Below are 23,229 nucleotides of genomic sequence, written 5' to 3'. Positions count from 1 at the left end.
TTTCCATTTTTTCGGTGTTTTTTAGTATTTCTTTCAGCCAAATGAACTGTTTGCTAATTGGATTTTTTTTAAAACCAAAAACATAGAAAAGAAAAGATTGCTTCTTACAGGCATGTTTCATAAAAGAAAATCCTTGGGAATGGTGCTCCAGGGATTCCACTTGTGCGACTATATATTCAAATGTTTATAGGAAGAATCACCTAGCAGAGAAGTATTATTTATATTGGGAGGAGCAACAGGCATGTCACTGACAATTTGACAAATGGCTCTTTACAGCAAGACGGGTGGATCCTATATGAGAAGATACATAAAGAGGGAAAGGGCCTTTACATAGGAGAGTTTCAAGTGTTGACATACTGGGTGGGCTGGGAAGCATTGTTTACAATCATGGAAGGGCTACAGATTGTGAGATATGTTGCCCGTCGTCAAAGAATGTGCATTCACAATACATTAGCTCCTGGCTTTTATAACCGTCCAAAACATACATTCTGGAGTGTTTTACAATGGTGAGTCGTGAACTGTAAAATGTATTCCCTACAGCAAAAACAGATGTAATCCACAGTAGTGTATGGATCCTTAGTGCTGGGTAGCGGTAGAAACTGTGAACAAGGTTCCTTCTAACATCATCGATTACAGGCTGTGAAGTATGATGATTGCAGGGATGATAGGGGAATTTGCACAGCTGTCTTCAAAGATTAGAGGGTTTGTTACACCCCTCCACTGATTATTACCTGCCGAGTTTGGTATGGTGCAGACAGAGTACAACTCCCCTAGTATTGGCTACACAGTGAAATATGCTGTTTACAAACGCAACCTCGCCTATTTATCAATAGATGAATTTCCTACAACAGATTAAACCAACCTGGAGACATTTAATCTTTTTTCTCCATCTGTGATAGGTGCTCTATCTAGCATATGAAGTAGCCTCTGCCACCTCCTGGCAAAATGCTGCATGGCATTCTGTATTCTCAGGAGGGTGACAGCTCAGTAGCACCCGTCAGGCACTCTCATATTCCCAGCAAAGAGAACAGGTCCCAGCATCCAACAGAAACAAGCATTTGCAATTCAATAGGTCTCGCATTTACATAAGTTTAAGCTATTGGCATTGTAAATGACAATGCCTTTTATTTATGTTTTAAAAACAAAAAATAAAAGGCACTCTTATTTGCAATGTCAATAGCTCAAACTCTGGTAAATGAAAACCTATTGCATTGCAAATGCTTGTTAGATTAGTGAGTAGAAACGCTCCCTTTCGGCCCGCAAGGCAAATAAAAAGATTAGTGCTTACCGACTTATGAAGGAGACCGTGTAAAGCCACAATAAAAGATCCAGTCCTCATGGGAGGTAACAAATGGCGACAGGGCGGTAACAAGGAGGGACTAACAAGCCTCATTATCAATCGGAAGCCAGCATTTACCAAGGACAATGACACCAGCCAATCAAAAATATGGGTGGAGAGAAGGCGAGGCTTCCAAAGCATACCCGACTACTGCATGCCTCGCAGAGCGAGGAGCGAATGCGCGCTGCCGCTAGGCTCAGCCTAAAAAGAAAAACAACATTGAGCACCTGTCCTTCTGTGTGGTAATAGGTTTGTCTGCACTTAAATCAAGATCAGTCTAATGTCATGAGATAGATATATTAACCCCATGCACAGCATGGCAGATCATAATGTCTATCAGTGGAAGAATGCACCAATGGGCTTCAGAAGATGGCCTGTGTCTAATAGAAACACCTGCAGTGGCCTACTGGTAGTACTGCAAGGATTTGTACAACACTTACACAACTGAGCCAGACACACATTTAAATTGGAGATTAATTGTAGCATAAAAAGTGCTTTTCCCAAAATGTGTTTTATTTTACCTGATAAAAGTATATATTCAGACCTTCAGAGAAACCTGACTATATGTGTTTTCTGACTTGGTGCCATGGTCCTCACTTTCTGAATGGTGGGTAGGGTATGATGATGAAGCCTTTGCAATGTGAAATAATGTGGTGTGGGGTTTCAAAAGAATAGTGCAATGGTGAAGATGCATTTGCTGCGTGAGTGTTAGAGTAACCTTTGCTAATAAAACAGTGGATTTAGTGGACTTACCCTTGATGCTTGCATAATGTAGGGTGGAGGCTGCCAGCAAGGCTGGCAGTTACTTTGCAAAAAATGGAGGCAAAGTTTCCTATGTATACGTGTGTTGATTATGTAGCTGTTGTTTTAATCATTGCTTAACTTAAATTTAAAAAGATGGTGTGTGATTTTTCTGTGATTTGTAAATGGATGTTTCTGGGACTTGTAAATGGACTGAATATTGTTGGTGTGGAACGTGCTTTACAGAATGGTTAGCTGCTGATATGACCCCTGTTTTTGTGAATGGTGGGTCTCCACTCCGAGTCTCCACAAAAGGTATCCTACATGTTTAATTGATCCTCCTGCAGCTCAGTATCTCCAATGTATATAGAGTGAAACGATTCCCATAATCAGGACATCATAGTGTGTTATTTGGTAGGCCCTCACACACCCTATTGATGTCATGCTTCATCATCGGGTGTCATTCTGGTCCCCAAATATAAGATGGGATCGACCATATTCCATGGAGCACTTTGGATACTTTTTCGTGCCATGGTCTTAGATTAAAAATACCTCTGAACACCAAGGTATCCCTTATATTTGCAGTGTTACAGGTATGATTAACATTTGAAAAAGGGGGGTGTATATGGTGGTTAATGGTCCTACTCACTATCTATAAGCGTCAACATGTTTCAGCCCTACCTCATGGAGGCCAACCGGTCCAGGGCTTTCATCAGTACTTAGAAGCCATGCCCGGAATTCAGTCTTTGTCATTCAAACTTAACAGATTTTGTCAAGACAATGCACAACACCTCCCCACTTTGAATACGCAGACCAAGTAGGTGAATAGGAGACAGGTTACCCTTGACAAATGGGTGACCATAGGGGCATGTTCTACACTCCTCCCTTGTAGCCTAGCGTTACATATATAGGAACTCCAAAATACAACATTCTGATCAAAACACAAGGGCACAATGGTCCTTTATGCATGCCAAATATTTGTTGCATGTTGTGGATTGTCCTGACAAAATTAGTTAGGTTTGACTGACGGACAAAAACCGCATTCAAAGGCATAGTTTAAAAATCCTGATGAAAGCCCTGGACCCGCTGGCCTCCTTGATGTAGGGCTGAAACATGTTGATGCTTACAGATAGGGTGTAGGACCATTACCTCCATAGACACCCCTTTATTTTTAATTTAATTCATACAAGGAACAAAAGGAATACCTTGGAGTTCCTAGGTATTTTTAAACTACCACACAGTGCACCCTTTAATATTCTCAAGCACGTCCTGGTTTTTAGGGACCAGGAGGGGACCCGATGATGAAGCATGACACCAATAGGGTTGTGTGAGGGTCTACCTAACAACACAGTGGGATGTCCTGATTAAGAGTATAGCTTCCCTTTCTATACATTTAGGATCCTCCATGATCTTAATGAGGATCAGTTAAATATGTAGGCGAGGGCACATCTTATGCTTTCTACCTCTCATCCCCTCTGAGACCCCAGATTTGATTCCAGACTAGGGTCTCCACTCTAGTCTTTGTTTTAGCGAATAGTAGGTTGCTGGTGTGGATCTTACTTAGTGAATGGATGGTTACTGTTGTAATTATTCTTACTAAACAGCAGACTATTTCTGAGGTCTTTCAGTACTGAAAGGACTTATTACTGATGCTGGCTTCTTGAACGATGAGTTGTTTATGAAGACTTTGCATATGTGACAATTATAGTCATTTGTTAATTCATAAGTATTAATTGGTGGAGAGTTTGTGTGGCTTATGCTTTGTCAATAGTATGGCCTTGCGTTAGCAAACCGTGGAATGCTGCATTCGTGAATAATCAATTGTTTTTTAAAAGCCTTGTTTTAGTGAATGACAAGTGCAGATGGAGCTCTACCTAAGTGAATGATGGACTAATAGTATAGACCATGCTTTAGTGAAATAAGTTCTGATGATGTATATATTACGTTATGTCGGCCTCGCTTTTGATTGGGCACTGCTTAAGTGATTGATTTGTTGCTGGTTTGGGCATTGTTTCAATAAATAGTTTGTTGGCGGCATTGGTCTAACATTAGCGGCTGGCTTTTTGCTATTCTGTGTCTCACTTAAGTCAATTTTCTTTAGTTGGAGTGGGTCTATTCAGTTATTAGTATGTTTGCCGTGGTTTAGTGAATATTGAATTATTGCTGAGGGCCCGTTTCATTTAAAGGTTGCCTGCTGGTGTGGGTCTTGCTTCAGTGAATGGCAGTTGCTTGACTAGACCTGCCTTTTGGTAATGGTAAGATGTTGGTATCAACTTTTGTTTAATGAACCTCAGGTTTTTATGATCTTGCTTAGCATATGGTTATGTGTTGTTGGGGATCTTGCTCTGCTTTGCGAAGGTGTATTCATTCCAATATTATTTTTTTCATCTCATGTGCCGTCTTTTATTTGATTAAACTAAATGGCATCATTTTATTTTCATTTTCCCATCTTTGTTTTAGTGTTGATGGATATCCAGTGTGAACCCGAGCTGCTCCTGCCTGCTGGCGAGGAGTCTGTACCACAGTACTGAAAAGGGATGGGGCTGTGATTCAGCACTGAGGAGTCTGCTAAGGCATCCTGCACATGTATCCAGACACCTGTTAACCAACTGTGCCCCTGCACATCTGCCCTGTCCTGGGATACTGGAGAGCTGTGCTTCAGCAAGACTGGTGCATCACACTAGTGGGTTCAACACATAGCACAGTGCTGAGGTGGGCACCAGGGCTCACTTCCTCCTTGAGATTCTTTGTTCATCTGATCTACAGCACTGATAGCTGTACTCTAAGACACAATGCTTGAATTAAACAAAAAGACAAAGATAGACCCAAAGAAAGCTCTGGACTGATGGGGTAGTGGGCAGGGGCTGATGGATGCATTTATAGATGTTATGATGGTGACAATGATAGAAGGTCCGAACTGGACAAGACCATTAGAAGATTCTCTAAACAGTACGGAGGTGGGGAGGGTAAAAGGTGTTATTGTTGGTGCTTTCAATACAATTAAATTGCAACTCAATATATCTCAGGGATTTCATCTGGAATCTGGTGGACTCGTGGATGCCTTTGGCATGCTCCATTATTAACAGTCAACAAATAGGGCACATGAACTACCTGTCCAATAATGTTATGTAGCCTTAGGAGATAATGTTAAAGCGAGATTGCAGCAATAATGAACGACGGGTATATCTTGCAAGTAGCAAAGTCTCCAGCATTATCTTTAACCCATCGGCATTTAACAGACCGGAAAAGAGTTTACCCCCTGGCACATTGTTTGCATGTTAATCGTATTTTTAACGATTTTAGGAGTAAAATAAAATTCCTTTTGTAAAATAACTTATAAATGCTCATGGGAAGGAAAATGTGTATTTCCCTGTTTGTTGATGCCCAGGGTATTGAGGTGTCAGTGGCAAAGTTTGAGGTCGACTGAAAGACGAGATTTTCATCCCTTTCACGAGGTCTGCCATTGTGATGAGTGACAACTGGAAGAGGAAGAGGGCTGGTCTGGTATTGCAAGTGTGCTGAGCAAAGACCAAGCCTGTCTCCATTGGCCAGTCCAGAGACACCCATGATGTGTGCTGAATGCAGACCACTCAGCTGCGGTTCCTTGATCCTTTGCTGTTACTGGTATGGCTTTCCAGTGAATGTTAGTGGTTTAGGACATAAAGGTCAGTTTAGCCATTGTACTAGTCAGCCTCCTTAATGCACTGGCTGACCTATCTACCAACTTCTCCCCTTCCTTGCCTCGTTGTCTGCGTACCATCTCCCGTAAACCTCTTCCTGGCAATGATACACAGTGCAGTCTGGCCACTTATAACCTGCTTTTTCATGGAGTACAGGAGCTTCTTACCCTCTTTCATGCTTTGACCATGCTGCACCTGGCTACTTTACCTGTCATTCCAACTCCACCACCCCCACCTTGGATGTGATGTAGCAAAACCTTCCAGCTCTCACCCGTGTCTGGTCACAACGCTGCAGAACTCCTCCCCTTCTCTATTTCCTGACATGGATGCATAGGCATCAGAGCCAGCGAGCTACAGAGGATGCTATACCGTGGATGTAAATATTAGAGACGTAGGAAACAAAATGGCGGTATTATTGATACATTCAGTTCCTAAATGGCTGTTTCAGCATTCTGCTATTTGGCATCACCCGCACAAACAAACATCCCTCTCACAGTCTGTCCTACATTGGGAGTCGTTTCTTTCCTGAACAGCAGCATATCCCTGCAAACCTTATGTGTCCTATGCGCTCGGTGCAACTTTGTCACATCATGTGTCAGCTCATGTTGGTATTGTTATGATTATTATTATTTGTATTATTTTCAAACATAACTGCACTGTTTTATTTTGCATGCCAAACTGTCAGTAACTGCTTCTCTCTCCAGTTCCTCAAGTTGTACGATAAGCCAGCCATTGTAACCGCTCTTTTTGGTGGCAGTCTTTTGAGCATTTTCAGGACAGCCGTGGCATATTGGCCAGAATTTAGGACTGAGAGGTCCTGGTACGGCCTTAATTACAAAAGTGTATAATACCTTCTTTTTTGTGGCGGGGAGGGATTGGGTGGGTGTCAATGGGGAAAAACACTAAGTAAATAAATGAAAATAATTGTAAATAACTTGAAGTGTTTGTAAACAAGCAGTATGAAGCTGTGGCCTCTCAAATAGGAAAGTAAAGGATATTATATTAAATACAGAAATGATGCTCTCTGCTTCTTCCTTTTTTATTAGGTCCTGTTTGGGTACTTAGTGAAATGTGCATATCCAGCGATCTTCTTTGAATCCAGAAACCACTGGCTGAAAGAGATATTTGCTGTAGTGTGTGGATGACTTTACTTGGTACTAAGCACCTTCAGTACTTTATTACTGCCAATACATAATCCATGTGGGCTATAGCTCTGCTTTTCTGAGCAGACTGGGTCAGTTTAGTTGCATGAGTCTCTTCTGGATTTACCTGTTGGTCATTATTCAGCCATTTGATAGGGTTTAGAAACGGCCCTTTATTTCACTTGGGTATCGATCAGACCATGACACTTCAAGTGGCGTGTAACATAAGCCCACAATAGCAAAGTAAGTAGTTGCCACCTTCAGAGTCTTTTTTAACACTGTTATGTTCCGAAGCAGTGTTGCACGCTCTGGGTAGACAGTGATTTGAAAGAATTGGTTAGAACGGTTCGCACACACGGAAAGACCGACATGAATGGAATGCCCCTGACTAATCAAGAAAGTGTTCAGAAGTGAAGAAATATGCACCGAAAAAGGGACTGGGCTTTCTGCTGGGTTTCTACCAAAAGGTTTAGGGTGGGGACAGGGGATGCAACTATTCCTTGGTCACTTATGAATCCAGTAAGCCTAAGTGATGGAAAAAACTCCCTTTAGATCAGGAGTCTCCAACGAGTAGCTATGGGGCTACTGGTAGCTCGCCAGTATCTTCAAAGTAGCTCTCTGAGGTGAAGTCAAGCCCAGTATCAAATTCAGAGAGTATGTGCCTATTAAAGAGGGCAGCGGTGCTCATCTCAAGACCCTTAGAGTGACAACCAGACACATTTATGACAGAAACTCATACTAAACTCAAACACACTGTGTCTGCCTTCAGGGCCTGCTACATGACAGTATGTATTCAATCTCAATATAATATAATCTCAATAGCCACAAGGAGATTGACCAGTGTTGTAGTCCTTCTTTTATCTTTTAACAGTGCACCATCAAATAAATATGACTGCAGTAGTCTGAGCAGTAATCAATGCTGACCAACCAAAGTGTGAGACTGGAGGAGTCAGAGTGAAAACGTATCAGTTGGATGCATGATCCCAAGACCTGATGGGAACAGGGTATGATCCAGACCAGAGAAAATTAAGAGATTCATCAACATTTATGTGTGTGTCCATAATAAACACTATTGCTTCCTGAAACTATACCTGGTGCCAAGAACCGCTAAATGTATATGCTAGCCCCCATCATCAAAGTGTTATCTCTGGCACAATTGTGTACATTCCTGGCATAATAGTGCCAATGGCATTCTAATTGTCATCCTTGACTGTTTTAGTATTTTGGGTCTAGTTTTGGTATACTGGCAGCCGTCATTGACCTACCAAAGCATTACTGGCCTATATGCACCTATTCCTGTCATATTAATGGTTATAACTGATATATAGTCTCAGCCCTGGCCCTTATGGTTAACAGCCTTGGCACAACTGTGGCCCTAGTATTATGTTGGGCATTGCTGGCATAATACGGGCATCCGTGGTGCTATGGTGAGCATCCATGGCATTTGAATGTAATATCTGGGAATTCAAAGTAGTCTGTCCATATGTGGCATTTGTACATGGGAGTACATGATGAAAATGACAAGCTGATGTTTTGGGGTTGCACATTTCCTAAAAACTGAAAACTGATATTTTAAAGGCAGTTTTAGTTTTAAAAAATGAGTTTTCTTCTGGAAAATTGAGTTTGTTTGCCCGCAGTGGGAAAATGTATTAAATAGAAAATGTGCATTTTCAGAAAGTGGTGAATGATAATTCAAGATGAGCTGGGGAGATGTACTGCTGTGGATATGTCCTTTTTGCCACAGGGCATGTTAAGTGTTGAATGTTACTTCATAAGTCAAGAGGAGGCATTTAATATTGATTAACTTTTTCCCAGCATTTCTGCTGGTAACCTCACTTGATATACTTGGGTGGTAACTACTGAAAATCCTGATTTGGGTAGTCATAGTGTAGTCACTATTTTACAGTTATAAAATGTGCTAGTAGCTCAGGAAAACTTTCCTTGAGCAGGAGTAACTCTCACTACAGAAAAGGTTGGAGACCCCTGCTTTAGGTTTTGTCCAAATTGTCATCCTAAATTTTCACAGACAGAAGCCTATAAGGTTTGTAATATGCGCCTTCACAAGGGCCATTAGCAGGGGGTATAAGGCATGCAAGTTCTTGCTCGAAGAGAAGAAGCAATACTAGTGTAATGGCACTACCAGCCTCCTTCCAGGCCAGTCGAGGTCTGGGTGGCAGGAAGTGGAGCCTGACTCTCTGGAGAGACTAAAATCCGATTGGTTAGATCCTCCTCACCAGATGATCTGCCATTGTATAACGCAGTAGTCAAAAGAGCAACATATACGTATGGGGTCCAGCTCGAAGAAGAAAATGCAGAGCCCTGCTTTTCACTAAAAACACTTTTACCATCCCAAAAAGGAACCAGTTTTTGCCCATGCTTCCTAGTATCAAAGAATAAGAAAATAAGCATTTAAAGAACTGGCTTCTTTTTAGGCAGTCTCCCCAAGGGTTGCGAAAAATACAAACTTTCTGGTAAAGACACAAAACATATAAACACCAATAATACAGTGGAATCCTTGATCATCACGAGGGCTAGGTAGAGTGCTAACACACTGACATCTACAGGCCTGACACTAGAGAGGGCAAACCAGTGGAGGCAGCAGGCCAACAAATTAGTAAAGCAGTAGCTATCCAATAGTGCACTCTAATTCGAACATCCTGCCCTGAAGATAGTCACCAGCAATGGGACAAGATCAAGGATTTCATGTAACATCTGCCAAAGTAGTTCAGAAACAGCATAAAAGACAGTCAACCAAGAGGGAAAGACAATAACCATCAAATGTCTAATGTCCTCACTGGATGACCGCAGACACAGCTAATAAGCTTGTAGGCAGCTACGCACCAGCACCACATTAAGGCCCAGCTTAGGATATCAGGCTTGAAACCAGAAGTCCAGACAACTATGATCAACACGCTCTTCGTAGAGGACAGCTTATTTGGACAAACAGAGGACTAATCCGTACAAGAAATATGACATTGCTAAAGCAATAGGGGCTCCTTCAGGTGAGGCTTGACTACCACCCAGGTTGAAGGGAAGCCCACCTTCTAATAACAAAATCAGGTCAGTCAGGGAGGAGGAAATTAGGGAGTCATCCTACGGTGGCATCACACTGCACAAGAAAGACACTCCATTAGGGTGTCAAAGAAGAACACAATCAGCCTTCATTTTAGGTTCGGACGAGGTGGTCCTACAATGGTACTCCTTCTTGCGCAACCGCTTCCAAAGGATAAAAATCAAATCCTTTACATCCAACCTACACCCAGTCAGCAGAGGTGTCCCACAAGGCTCAGTGCTCTCCCCTCAACTGTTCAACATATACGTTGAACCCCTCACAACTCTACGCAAAAAAGCCAACATCCCCTTCCACCTTTATGCAGATGACACGCAGATCTACTTGGAAACCTCCTCCATTAACGACATTCTAAGACTCAACAACACTCTTAGAGAAGTTCAACACTGGCTATCAACAAACCACCTTAAACTCAATCAAGACAAAACCGAAATCCTCCTTATCTCCAACAAAGAAGAAAACCCTCAAATCGTTGAGTAGCTAAAAGCAAATTGATGCCCATAAGGATAATCTCTCCCTGGCTAACTCGGTAAAATCTCTAGGAATCACCCTAAAACCAAAACTAAACATGACCAAACACATTAAGATCTCTGTGAAGAGTGCCTTCCTCAATCTGAAGCCTCTAACAAAATTAAGCCCGTCATCCCGCCCAAGGACCTCAAACAAGCCACCCAATCACTGGTGCTATCTAGACTCGACTATGGGAACGCAGTCCTCACCAGTACAGCTCGATCCCACCTAACTTCCCTCAAAAACAACTCTCAATGCAGCTGTCAGAAAGGTCACCGGAGTTAAGAAATATGACCACTTATCACCTGCACTCAGAGAACTGAAATGGCTCCCAGTCGAAATGTGTGCCAGCTTTAGAACTGCCTGCCTCACGCACAAAGCCTTGCACACAGGGAAACTGGAATACCTGGCCTCCAAACTCAAGAAAGCCGGCCAGACAAGAAACCTCAGGAGCACCAATACCTTGCTACTCATCCTTATGAAAACACGCAAACAAAAAACGCTCCACGATCCTTCGCTGGAAACGCACCCAAAATCTGGAACTCCATCCCAGCCGATAACAGGACTATCCCTTCCTTTATAAAATGAAAAAGACTCCTAAAAGGCCTCTACCTCAACTATGCCTTCCTGAACCGAGAGCCACCGCCGAAACGCACATGCCTGCACTCTACAGCCCCTTGACAACAACCTACCTTTCCCTGCACTCTTCAGCCACTTGACAATGTTCCACCACAACCTACCTCTTCCTGCACTTTACTGCCCCTTGATAATGTTCCACCACTACCTACCTCTTCCCCCCCCCTCCCCGACCCCCTCCTCGTTCCCTCCTCCAGGAATGAGGTTTAGCCCAAGACATTGTGCAATCAACAAGGATATCTCAGGACTTCTACACCTCAATGACGCACAGCACACTGGGTCGTCTGAACATTTATGTTTACCTATGCCTTTGTTCGTGATTTTTGCTTTAAATCTGTTGTAAAGCGCTCAGATACCTTCTGGTCTGGCCAGCGCTATATAAGAACAAAAGTTACTTACCTGTAAACTGTGGTTCTCCAGTATTGGTGTCTTTCATAGATTCACATGCTTGAATATTCCCCGTCGTCGATGTGGGAGTCCCACGATACATAAAATAGCAGTAACATATGCATGTATACATGAAAAATATCATAAATAAAAATATACATACATATAATGTAATAAAAATGTAAATTTTAAAAGTACCATAGAACATAATAGGCCCATTGAAAAGCCTAAGGGAGAACTCACTTTAGTAGCATATTAGTGTCATTATGTGTTGGTTCACATTCCAGCCAATCAGGCTGTAGCCTCCTCTAGAACCTTCTCCTCAGAAGCCCAAGTCCTCAGATTTTCGTAGCACAAAGTAAGTAAAAGTGCCTGAGGAGAAGAGCGCCTCTGAGGGGAGGATCGCATGTGAATCTATGAAAGACACCAATACTGGAGAACCACAGTTTACAGGTAAGTAACTTTTGTTCTTCTCCAGTATTAGGGGTGTCTTTCATAGATTCACATGCTTGAATAAGAGTAGAAAGCAGTAAATCATCACATAAGTCATAAAGGTGATATACCAAAGCAAGTAAGGTAAACATATCAGTCAATATGCAATAAATACCAAAATATTATTAGAAAAAAACCTTTATGACTGGAGGCGGGTAGCAACAGAGGCTCACCTTTATTGGAAAAGATTCCGCAGCACCGCTTGACCTACTGCCGCATCCGCGGCGTCTGTTGATTGCAGGCAGTAGTGTTTTGTAAAGGTATGGTTGCTCGACCAAGTAGCAGCTCTGCAGATCTGCCTCAGGGGTACCCCCGCAAAAAGGGCAGCAGAAGTAGACGCCGCTCTAGTTGAGTGAGCACGAACTGGAGCAGGAAGGGGCTTCCCAGGCCGTTGGTGGCAAAAGGATATGGTAGAGGATATCCACCTGGTTATGGTCTGTTTGGTAACAGGTTGTCCTTTGCAAATTGAGCCATACGCCACAAACAATTGATCTGACTTTCTGACAGTTGCAGTTCGCTGAATGTAAAATTTGAGACAACGTTTCACATCCAATGAGTGCAATGACCGCTCAGCTGGAGTTTGCGGAGCAGGAAAGAAAGTCTTCAGGATTACAGGTTTGTTGAGATGAAAGACACTGGGAACCTTCGGGATGAACTTAGGATTAGTTCGCAATGTCACAGCCTCATTGGAGAATTGTAGAAAAGGAGGCTGTATGGTAAATGCCTGGATGTCACTGACACGCCTCGAGGATGTCAAGGTGAGCAAGATAGCAACTTTCCATGTGAGAAATTTTAGACTTGCAGAGTGGATAGGCTCAAATGGAGGTAGAAGCAGTTGAGACAAGACCAAATTTAAGCGCCAAGCAGGTGGAGGGCGATGGATAGGTGGAAACATCCTAAAAAGGCCCTTGTAAAATTGCTTAATGATTCTCGAGGAACATAGAGATGTAGAACGATCATGACGGAAGCAGGAAATCGCCACCAGAAACACTTTAAGAGTTGCGTGTGAACGTCCTGATCTCACCAGGGATAAAAAGAAAGGCAACATCTGTTCCGGTTTTGCAGTCATGGGGTCCAAATCTTTAGTGCGGCACCAGACACAGAAACGCTTCCACTTTAATTGATAGGTTTTAATGGTGGATGTAGCGCGAGCGCGCGCTAACACCTCTCTGCAGGGCTCGTCGATATTCAGACGTGCAAATTCATTGTATTCAGGTTCCAGGCATGGAGTTGGAGGTATGCCGGATCCGGGTGACAGATTTGTCCCTGCTTCATTGTGAGGAGGTGCGGTAGAGGATGAAGCGGTATCGGGTCGGACTGTGGAAATAGGAGCAGGTCCGTGAACCATGGACGCCTCTGCCTTTTGGGTGCAATCAGGATGATGTGGCAAGGTTGAAACCTCATCTTGTGTAACAAGCGAGGAATTAGAGGAAGTGGAGGGAAAGCGTAGATGAAGTCGTTCGACCAATTGATCGAAAATGCATTTCCGCTCGACTCTCTGTGGGGATGCCGATTAGCAAAGCGTTTGCATTTCCTGTTGGTAGCAGTCGCGAAAAGATCCATCTGCGGCTGGCCCCACCTCCGGAAGATGAAATAGACGGTTGGTTGGTTGAGTTCCCACTCGTGATTGTCTGACGACGCCCGGCTGAGTGAGTCCGCCAGAACATTGGCCACACCCGGCACATGGATGGCTGTGAGATGAATTTGATGTTGAATCGCCCAATCCCATATTTCTTGTGCCAGTTGTGAAAGTAGGAGAGACCTCGTGCCGCCCTGCTTGTTGAGGTAGTGCATGCTGGTGGTGTTGTCTGTCCTCACCAGCAGAGTGTGTCTCTGCACTAACCTCTGGAAGGACTTTAGGGCCAAGAAAATCGCCAAGAGTTCCAGGCGATTGATATGCCAAGTACGTTGGGTCGCCGTCCACTTTCCTTTTACAGACATGCCGTCGAGATGCGCTCCCCATGCCTCGAGAGACGCGTCTGTTGTAAGCGTCAGAGTCGGAGGTTCGTCTTAGAATGAACGGCCATAGAAATGTTTGGAGGGTGAGCCCACCACTCCAGCGCTTTCTGGATGCGAGGTGTTAGAAGGACTTTGTCCTAAAATGACCCTGACACCTGTTTCCACTGTTTGTCTAATTCCTCCTGTAGAGCCCTCATGTGCTATCTGCAATTGGGGATAAGTTGGATGCACGAGGAAGCCATGCCAAGGAATGATTTGAACATTCGAACAGAAACGTACAGTTTTGACTGTAGGAATTGCACCATCTTTACCATGCGGTCCTGTCTTTCTTGGGAAACGAACACTTTCCCCTGCCGAGAATCTAGCGAGGCTCCAAGAAAATCTCGCCTTTGCGACAGATGAAAGTGTGACTTCTGGCAATTGATTGAAAGCCCCAAGGTTTGGAAAAGGGAGACGCAGACCTGAGTGTGCTGCTCCGTCAGTTGAAAAGTCTTGGCCTTGATGAGGCAGTCATCCAGGTATGGATAAAATTGGATGCCTTGCAGACGCAGAAAGACAGCTACCGGGGCCAAGGTCTTGGTAAAGACCCTCGGCCCTGATCGAAGGCCGAATGGTAGGACTTTGAATTGGAAGTGCAGCTGTCCGACTGTCAAGCGTAGATACTTCCTATGTCTGGGGTGAATTGGCACATGGAAATATGCGTCTTGGAGGTCTATTGTTGAAAAGAATTCCCCTGGATTGAGATAATTCCGAATTTGAAGCAGAGTTAACATCTGAAAAGTTTTCGAAATGATAAATTTGTTCAGGGCCCGTAAATCCAAAATTGGATGCCATTCCCCCGACTTTTTCTTGACTAAGAAGAATCTGGAATAAAACCCCTTGCCGCGTTGACCTTGCGGCACTACCTCAATGACTCCTTTTTTGATCATCAATTTTACCTGGGCCAAAAGTTCTTTGAGATGGGGAGAGGGTGGCCCCGAAGGTGGACGAGTGGGAGGGAATTTTGTAAACTCCAGGGTATGTCCTTTGGAGATAACGTCCAGGGCCCATTGGTCGGAGGTGATTTCGGACCATTTGCAAAAGTACTTTGAGATGTGACCTCCAAGATTTACAGTCGGCAGAAGAAAGGAACTGAGACTGTCACTGCTTTTTATTGTTTGAGCCACCTCTATATGTTGTTTTTCGTTGGTATGGTCTGGTGGTGGACTGACGATTCTGGGATTGGTAGGAACCCCTCTGCCGGTTATCGTTGTAGGTGTTGTACGAACGATATTGACCTGATCCTCGAAAAGTAGAGGAGCCTCTACCTCGTGCCCCCCGAAAGGGCCGTTTCTTGTACTGGAGGGTAGCGAAGGACTTTGCAGTGTCGGTGTCCTTTTTTATCGCCTCAAGGGCATCATCTACATGCTTGCCAAACAACGAATCCCCGTCGTACGGCAAGTCCAGGACTTTTGCTTGTACCTCTGGACGGAAGGTGGTAGACTTCAACCAGCCTTGACGCCTCAAGACTGCAGCCCCAGCCAATTGACGAAAGCCCGTGGAGGAAATGTCGAGCGGGAAATCAATAATTTCGGATGAAATTATCTCTCCCTCCTGAATAATGGCCTGCGCTTCTGCACGGATGACATCGGGTATTTGAGGAATCAGTGCGGCAATCTCGGACCACATCTGGTGGTCGTAACTGCCCAAAATAGCCAAGGTATTAGCCGCCCTCACAGTAGTAGCCGCCTGTGTACGTGGGGGTGTGGCGGACCGGAATACCAAGCGCGGAGGCCGTATATAGTGGGCAATGTTTGTTTTATTTCTACACTTCTGGTCAAATAGGGTAAGTATCAGTCTCGAATGTTCAACAAAATAAATCCACAGCTCCTCGGTTGGAAGGAGGGTCCGGGTTCGGTAACGTGCCCAGCTGGTTCTTCTGGAGTTCCGGTCTTGGGGATGTCCTCGGAGGTACCGGGAGGGGAAACAAAGAAAGGAGCCGTTAGTCCTGCCGGACTTCTCTCATCGGATCCCTGTTACCAACACCTGGGTCTGTGAGGGGTATGAAGACGAAAGTGAGGAGGGGACGGTAGGGTCGGGGTAGGTACAGGACACAAGCTGGGTATCGAGAAGCAGTAGGGGTGCTGAGTGGAGGGACGTGAAGGGTCGAGGGTTTATTTACAACGTGAATAAGTGCTTCACAATATCTACACAGTGCTACGGGTGACGACGTGATCCTAAGGGGGTTATCTACACAAAAGGAGTTATTTACACTGCACCTAATGTGCTACAAGGGTGGTTCCGATTCACTCACCCGCTCCGCCGCAACTCTCCAAGTTGAGTTGCGGCCGCTCCCCAGCAACCTCCGGTGGACTCCACCAATCTTCGGACCAATCTTCTTCCTCTTCGGTCGCCTTCTCCTTCGCCGCTCCGGTCGGGGTCTCCAGCCACAAGCTCAATCCGACGTCGGACTGTTTCCTGGTTCCGGCTTTTCCAGTGTCCGCGTCACGTGAGGGGGAGGTACTTCCGGGGTCGGGAGGTAGTGCTTCCGGGTGTCCGCCGTTCCGGATTGGGTCCTGGAACAGAGGACAGAGGGTTGGACATTTGGTGGGTCGGGCTGTTGCTATGGACGCTCTGGCTGGGACTTCCGCATTGCACGAAGGGCTGAAGTGACGCGGACCAAGACTGGCATGAGAGGACGCTGCATCACATCCCCTTCCCCTAGCTGTCCTTCTAGTACGGGTTTGGGTCATGGGGTATCGGGAGAGGTAATCGGCATTGCCTTGTTCTGTTCCTTTTCGGTGTACTGTCCGAAATCTATATGGCTGTAGGGCTAGGAACCAGCGGAGGACCCGGTCATTATGTCCTTTATTACGGGCCATCCACTCCAGAGGGGCATGGTCAGTATAGATGATAAACTCCCTCCCTTCCAGGTAATACCTTAGGCTCTCCACAGCCCACTTAATGGCCAATGCTTCCTTCTCCACGACAGCATAACTGGTTTCACGGGGATACAGTTTACGGCTCAAGTACAATATAGGGTTCTCGTTCCCATTTTCGTCTTTCTGTGAAAGAACCGCCCCTAGGCCCTGTTCTGAGGCGTCTGTCTGTAGGAGGAAGGTCCGTGAATAATCCGGACTTACCAACACAGGTTTGGAGGTTAAGGCAGTCTTGAGTCGAGAGAAGGCTAGAAGTAGAACGGGAGTGGGATTCTTTAGGATGGCTTCTGTTTTGGCCGATTTCTTTAAGAGGTCAGTGAGGGGGACTGCAGTCTGGGAAAAGTTGGGTGTAAACCTACGGTAATAACCTAGCAGGCCTAGGAAAGCCCGGAGGTCCTTTCGTGACTGGGGGAATGGAATGGACTGAATGGCCTCTACTTTCTTTGCCTGTGGACGTATCATACCCTCGCCTAAGAGGTAACCAAGGTACTTCACCGATTGGGATGCTAGAGTGGTCTTTGCGGGATTGATGGTGAACCCAAAAGCGCCTAATGATGCTACGACTTTACCTAGATGATCGAGGTGTTCCACCCAGCTATTGCTATAGATAACAATATCGTCGAGGTAGGCCCCGGCATACCCTGAATGTGGTCTTAACACATGGTTCATAGCCCTTTGGAAGGTGGCTGGTGCACCGTGTAGCCCAAATGGTAACACCGTAAACTGGAATAAGCCGTCCGGGGTGGAAAAGGCAGTTTTCTTTCGGTCCTGGACTCTTAGTGGGATCTGCCAGTAGCCTTTGCAGAGGTCTAATGTGGATATGTATCGGGCTTTCCCTATACTCTCGACCATCTCATCGACACGTGGAAGGGGATATGTGTCGAAGGTTGATATTTTGTTTACCTCACGGAAATCTATGCAAAACCTGACGGACCCGTCAGGTTTAGGCACTAAAACTATGGGGGAATTCCATTCACTGACGGAAGGTTCAATGATCCCCATACCCAGCATCTGTTCGGTTTCCTGCCTTATCACATTCCTACGGGCTTCAGGGACCCTGTAGGGTCGTAGCCGTACAATCTTTCCGGGTTCTGTTTGTATGCTGTGTTCTGTGATGGTCGTGTGACCTGGTGAGGAGGAAAACATTCTCTGTAAGGGCTGTAGCGCCTCCCGTAGGCTCTGTCTCTGCTCTCTGGTCATCTCGGGATCAAAGCAGGGTTCAAATGAGAGAGAGGGTTGTAGGCTAGTGGCGGATAAGACAGGTCGGGGTCCCTCCCATTTTTTTAGAAGATTGATATGGTACACCTGTGTGGTTCCCCGAGTGGGGTCGAGTTCCAACTCGTATGTGACAGGGGTCACTTGGCGAAGGATCACATAGGGTCCTTGCCACTGTCCCAGTAGTTTATGGTCAGATGACGGTCTCATCAGTAGAACTAGGTCTCCGTCGCTAAAAGCGCGGGGTTTGGTACCCTTATCATATTGCCGTTTCTGGCTGGCTTGGGTGTTCTCCATATTCTGGCGGACAATATCGCGTAGTTGTGAGAGATGGGTTTTTAGGTTTTCGACGTATTCTGGCAGGGGTCGGGTTCTGTCAGGTTCGGCCTCCCACGCTTCTTGGGCCATGTCAAGGAGGGTGCGGGGTGGTCGACCATAAAGCAATTCGTAGGGAGAATATCCTGTGCTACTTTGGGTTTTGCAGCGTATGGCAAACAAGGCCAACGGCAACATCTCCTCCCACCTCTTTGCTTCCAAGGCCAACATTTTCTTCAGAGTCATCTTAAGGGTAGTGTTGTATCGCTCTACCAGCCCATCCGTCTGGGGGTGGTAGGCGGAGGTGCGAATCTGCTTTATCCCCAGGTTTGAGCACACTTGTTTCATCAGGGCAGAAACGAATGGGGTGCCTTGATCCGTAAGGATCTCCCTGGGGAACCCTACTCTAGAGAATATGGAGATGAGGGCTTTAGCTATGGTCTGTGTCGTGGGTTGACGTAAGGGCACCGCTTCAGGGAAGCGGGTGGCGTAGTCCACAAGAACCAGGGCGTATCGGCAGCGACTGCGAGAGGGGAGTAGGGGGCCTATAATGTCCATTCCCACCCGGGTGAAGGGGATGTCAATGAGGGGTAGAGGGAGTAAGGGAGCCCTGGGAGGTCGGTATCTGCTGTTCCTCTGACATACAGGGCACTCTCTACAGTATTGTTTGACCTGTTGATGTACTCCCGGCCAGTAAAACTTCTCCAGGATGGACAGGCTGGTTTTTTCATCGCTGAAGTGACCCCCTAGGAGATGGCTGTGTGCAAGGAAGAGTACCTTATCTCTAAAGGGTCCGGGGATCAGTAATTGGGGTGGTTGGCTAGGACCCCCTTTTCTATATAGTAGTCCGTTCTTTTTAAAAAAATAGGGACCTACGTGAAGGGGGTCTTCCTGATCTAAGGCCCTTCCCCAGGCCTCCTGCAGGACAGGATCTTCTTGTTGTGACGCCCGGAATTCCCTGTCCGTTTGCCAGGGATGGTCATCAGGAACCACAGGGTAGGCGGTGGTATGGTTTCGCTTCTCTTTTCTTTTCTGGTTGCGGGATTTCCGTGTTCTGATCAGTTCTTCAGCAACCGGTTGTTCCCTAGAAAAGGGTGCTTCTTCCCACCATTGGTTCAGAGAGTCTGTAGTGTCTTGCACTAGTTTAGGAAGGCCTGCATAGTCACTCCCTAAGATCACTTGCTCAGGAAGACTCGGTATCAGTCCCACTGTGAGATCAGTTCCGGGATCAGCCGGGTGCCGTACTCTTATCTGGGTGCTTGGGTACTTCTTAGTGTCCCCGTGTACACATTGTATGGCGACCATGCCTGTGGGTGGTCTAGGTGGAGTTGGCAGGTCCTGGGGACGTAGAACACTCTGGCGACAGCCCGTGTCAGCCAAAGCCAGGAGTGGATGTCCGTCCACATATACTGGACAACGGAATGGTGGGGGCGTCTTTCCAGGTGTTGCACAAACATAGTTCTGTACCAGGCCTACCTCCATGGGCTCGTCTTTCTGTGGACAGACACGCGCTATGTGTCCATAGCCACCGCAGTTGTAACACTGTGGACCCGGATTGGGAGGTCTGTACAAGAGCGGAGCTGGCAGCAGGGGAGGCGGATCCGCTTTCCGTGGAGGGGGGGGTCGGACTGCGTTTATATGGGATCTGTGGGGATGTTCTTCCCTGCCCCAGGGTGTTTCTTGGGCTCGACTGTAGGCACTCGCGATCTCCACCGCGCTGTCCAGGGTGAGATGTGCATGTTGCCGTACCCATCGTTGAGTGGCCGGATGTAGGGAGGCCAGGAATTGTTCCAAATATACTTTAGCAAGGATATCTTCTTTTGTGGAGGTATCCGGGCGTAACCAGCGATTAGCGAGGTCCTTAATGCGGAAGGACAGGGCCCTAGGGGTTTCCTGTGGTCCTTCCTTGGCTTGGCGCAGTTTCACCCTGTAGGTCTCATCATCTATACCCAGTCTCTCCAGTATACACTTCTTGATATCAGCATAGGGCGTGTTGCCCTGTATATTGGCTTGCTGATACGCGGCTTGGAGGTCTCCGGTCAGGAGGGGTCCCAAATATTGTCCCCATCGGTCTGCTGGCCATGAGGCGGCCTGGGCTAGCCTTTCGAAGTTTGTAAAAAAGTAGTCCGGATCGTCCCCTGGAACGTACTTTTGTAGAACCACTGATGGTAGGGAGGTTATGGGTCGTTGTTGCTGTTGACCGATGACGTCCGTCAATTTACCCATGGCCTGGTCATGAGCATCCCCCTGACCCTTGAGGACGTCATGTAGTTGTCCCCTGTCTTCCTCAGCCGTTTTCAAGAAACGCTCCATCAACTTTCCCAACATCTCTTGGGACTCGGCCATTTTCTGTACGACGGCCTCCATGCTTCCGGATCCCACTTCTGACACCAAATGTGTACGTGGGAGTGTGGCGGACCGGAATACCAAGCGCGGAGGCCGTATATAGTGGGCAATGTTTGTTTTATTTCTACACTTCTGGTCAAATAGGGTAAGTATCAGTCTCGAATGTTCAACAAAATAAATCCACAGCTCCTCGGTTGGAAGGAGGGTCCGGTAACGTGCCCAGCTGGTTCTTCTGGAGTTCCGGTCTTGGGGATGTCCTCGGAGGTACCGGGAGGGGAAACAAAGAAACAAAGAAAGGAGCCGTTAGTCCTGCCGGACTTCTCTCGTCGGATCCCTGTTACCAACACCTGGGTCTGTGAGGGGTATGAAGACGAAAGTGAGGAGGGGACGGTAGGGTCGGGGTAGGTACAGGACACAAGCTGGGTATCGAGAAGCAGTAGGGGTGCTGAGTGGAGGGACGTGAAAGGGTCGAGGGTTTATTTACAACGTGAATAAGTGCTTCACAATATCTACACAGTGCTACGGGTGACGACGTGATCCTAAGGGGGTTATCTACACAAAAGGAGTTATTTACACTGCACCTAATGTGCTACAAGGGTGGTTCCGATTCACTCACCCGCTCCGCCGCAACTCTCCAAGTTGAGTTGCGGCCGCTCCCCAGCAACCTCCGGTGGACTCCACCAATCTTCGGACCAATCTTCTTCGTCTTCGGTCGCCTTCTCCTTCGCCGCTCCGGTCGGGGTCTCCTGCCACAAGCTCAATCCGACGTCGGACTGTTTTCTGGTTCCGGCTTTTCCAGTGTCCGGGTCACGTGAGGGGGAGGTACTTCCGGGGTCGGGAGGTAGTGCTTCCGGGTGTCCGCCGTTCCGGATTGGGTCCTGGAACAGAGGACAGAGGGTTGGACATTTGGTGGGTCGGGCTGTTGCTATGGACGCTCTGGCTGGGACTTCCGCATTGCACGAAGGGCTGAAGTGACGCGGACCAAGACTGGCATGAGAGGACGCCGCATCACACCGCCATTGTTGTAAATTTCTTGCCTATAGAGTCCAACTTGCGGCCTTCCTGATCAGAAGGAGACGTGAGTGGTGTAGCAGGAATGCGGGATCTTTTCTGTGCTGCCTGAGTTATAACCGAATCTGCTTTCGGTTGTGACACCAAACAGGCCGGGGAAGACGCCGGAGCCTTATATTTCTTGTCCAATCTGGGCAAAACTGCAGGTACCGAATTTGGATGTTCCATTAATTTAAGGCCCTCCTGCCAAATATAGTCAATGATTGGTATTGCCTTCGTGATAGGTCCTTAAAATCATACAAGAAGCATTCACTTTCATTTTGTTGTTTTTCGATAGTGAGATAAAAACGCTTTGCAGCACGGACTATCAAATTATGGAAATTTGCAATGTCCACTGGAGGCGATGCTAGAGGTGAGGTGGGCGGAGTGGAAGATGTTTGAGCCCTGTAATTGTCCCACTCATTCATATCGACGTCATTGTCGTCGTCATCAGTGTTGCGAGGATCAGGATCCTCGTTGTCGCTGTCAGGACGAGTACCCCCCCGATGACGCGGGTGGAACAGGTGCAGGTGCTTGAGGAAGTTGAGGTTGAGGCTGTGGAGGAAGTTGTGGTGCTGGAGAGGCAGGTGTAGATGGAGGGAACCTGTGGTTATAGTCATCTAGCATGTGCTGCAGGTTCATGACCAAAGATAATGGTATTTGCGTAACCGGCTCCGAAGTAACTGGTTCTGATTCCTCAACAGGAAATAATTTGTTCCCATCTTCGACGTTTTCCACTTCGTTACCCTCATCACTATACTCCTGGCACTTAATGTGCAAATCAGATGGACTAGATGCCTGTCCGAATAGTTGTTCTACCTCTGAATCGTTTCCGGATTTTTCCTCACCAGACTGAAACAATTGGTCTGGAAGATGAGTTCCACTTCTCACTGGACTCAGTTGAATGAGAGGTACTGTCCTCAAAGAAGAAGCAGTAACCACATTAAAAGTGGCAGCTGTGGCCAAAGGTTGATGAGACGTCAACAAGCCCGTTGACGTAAATGCGGCAGTCTTAGAATCAACCGGAGGCGTCTGCGTCGTCGCCATAGATGTAATCGACGCTGAAATTGAAGGCTTTTTCTTCGTCGACGAAGATTTCTTTTCCGTCGACGGAGCCGTCGACGAGATTGGAGCCTTACTCGTCGACGATGATGTAGACGTCGACGGAATGACAGCCGTCGACGAAGATGGGCCCGTCGACGAGCTGCTTTTAGATGATGACTTGATCTTCGTCGACTGGGTTCGCGTCGACGAGGGAAGCGTCGACGATGACTTCTTCGTCGACGGTTTTGATTTGACACTCGTCAACGAGACCTTCACAATAGAAGTAATGGGTCTCACCTCCTGGGCTGTCGTCGATGAGGCGATCGTCGTCGACGCAGCACTGGTTGACATAGTACATGTCGTCGTCGACGTAGAGGCTACAGTC

At 46.6% G+C, this 23,229-nt stretch overlaps 1 protein-coding gene across 11 annotated transcripts in view; it reads left to right on the top strand.

Moving 5' to 3' along the window:
* The window catches only part of PLEC (plectin), a 624,446-nt gene extending 617,671 nt beyond the window's left edge, over nucleotides 1-6,775 (top strand). For all 11 annotated transcript variants that reach the window (XM_086966398.1, XM_086966400.1, XM_086966394.1 and 8 more), the window contains one exon: nucleotides 4,541-6,775. The gene's annotated coding sequence lies outside the window, so the exon portion shown is untranslated. The remainder of the gene's footprint in view (nucleotides 1-4,540) is intronic.
* Nucleotides 6,776-23,229: the final 16,454 nt, after the last annotated feature.

This window comes from Lissotriton vulgaris, chromosome 4_1 (assembly GCF_964263255.1).
Source record: "Lissotriton vulgaris chromosome 4_1, aLisVul1.2, whole genome shotgun sequence".
Classification (NCBI taxonomy): domain Eukaryota; kingdom Metazoa; phylum Chordata; class Amphibia; order Caudata; family Salamandridae; genus Lissotriton; species Lissotriton vulgaris.
Note: the sequence above shows the minus strand (reverse complement) of the source record. Positions and strands in the feature narration are given on the sequence as shown.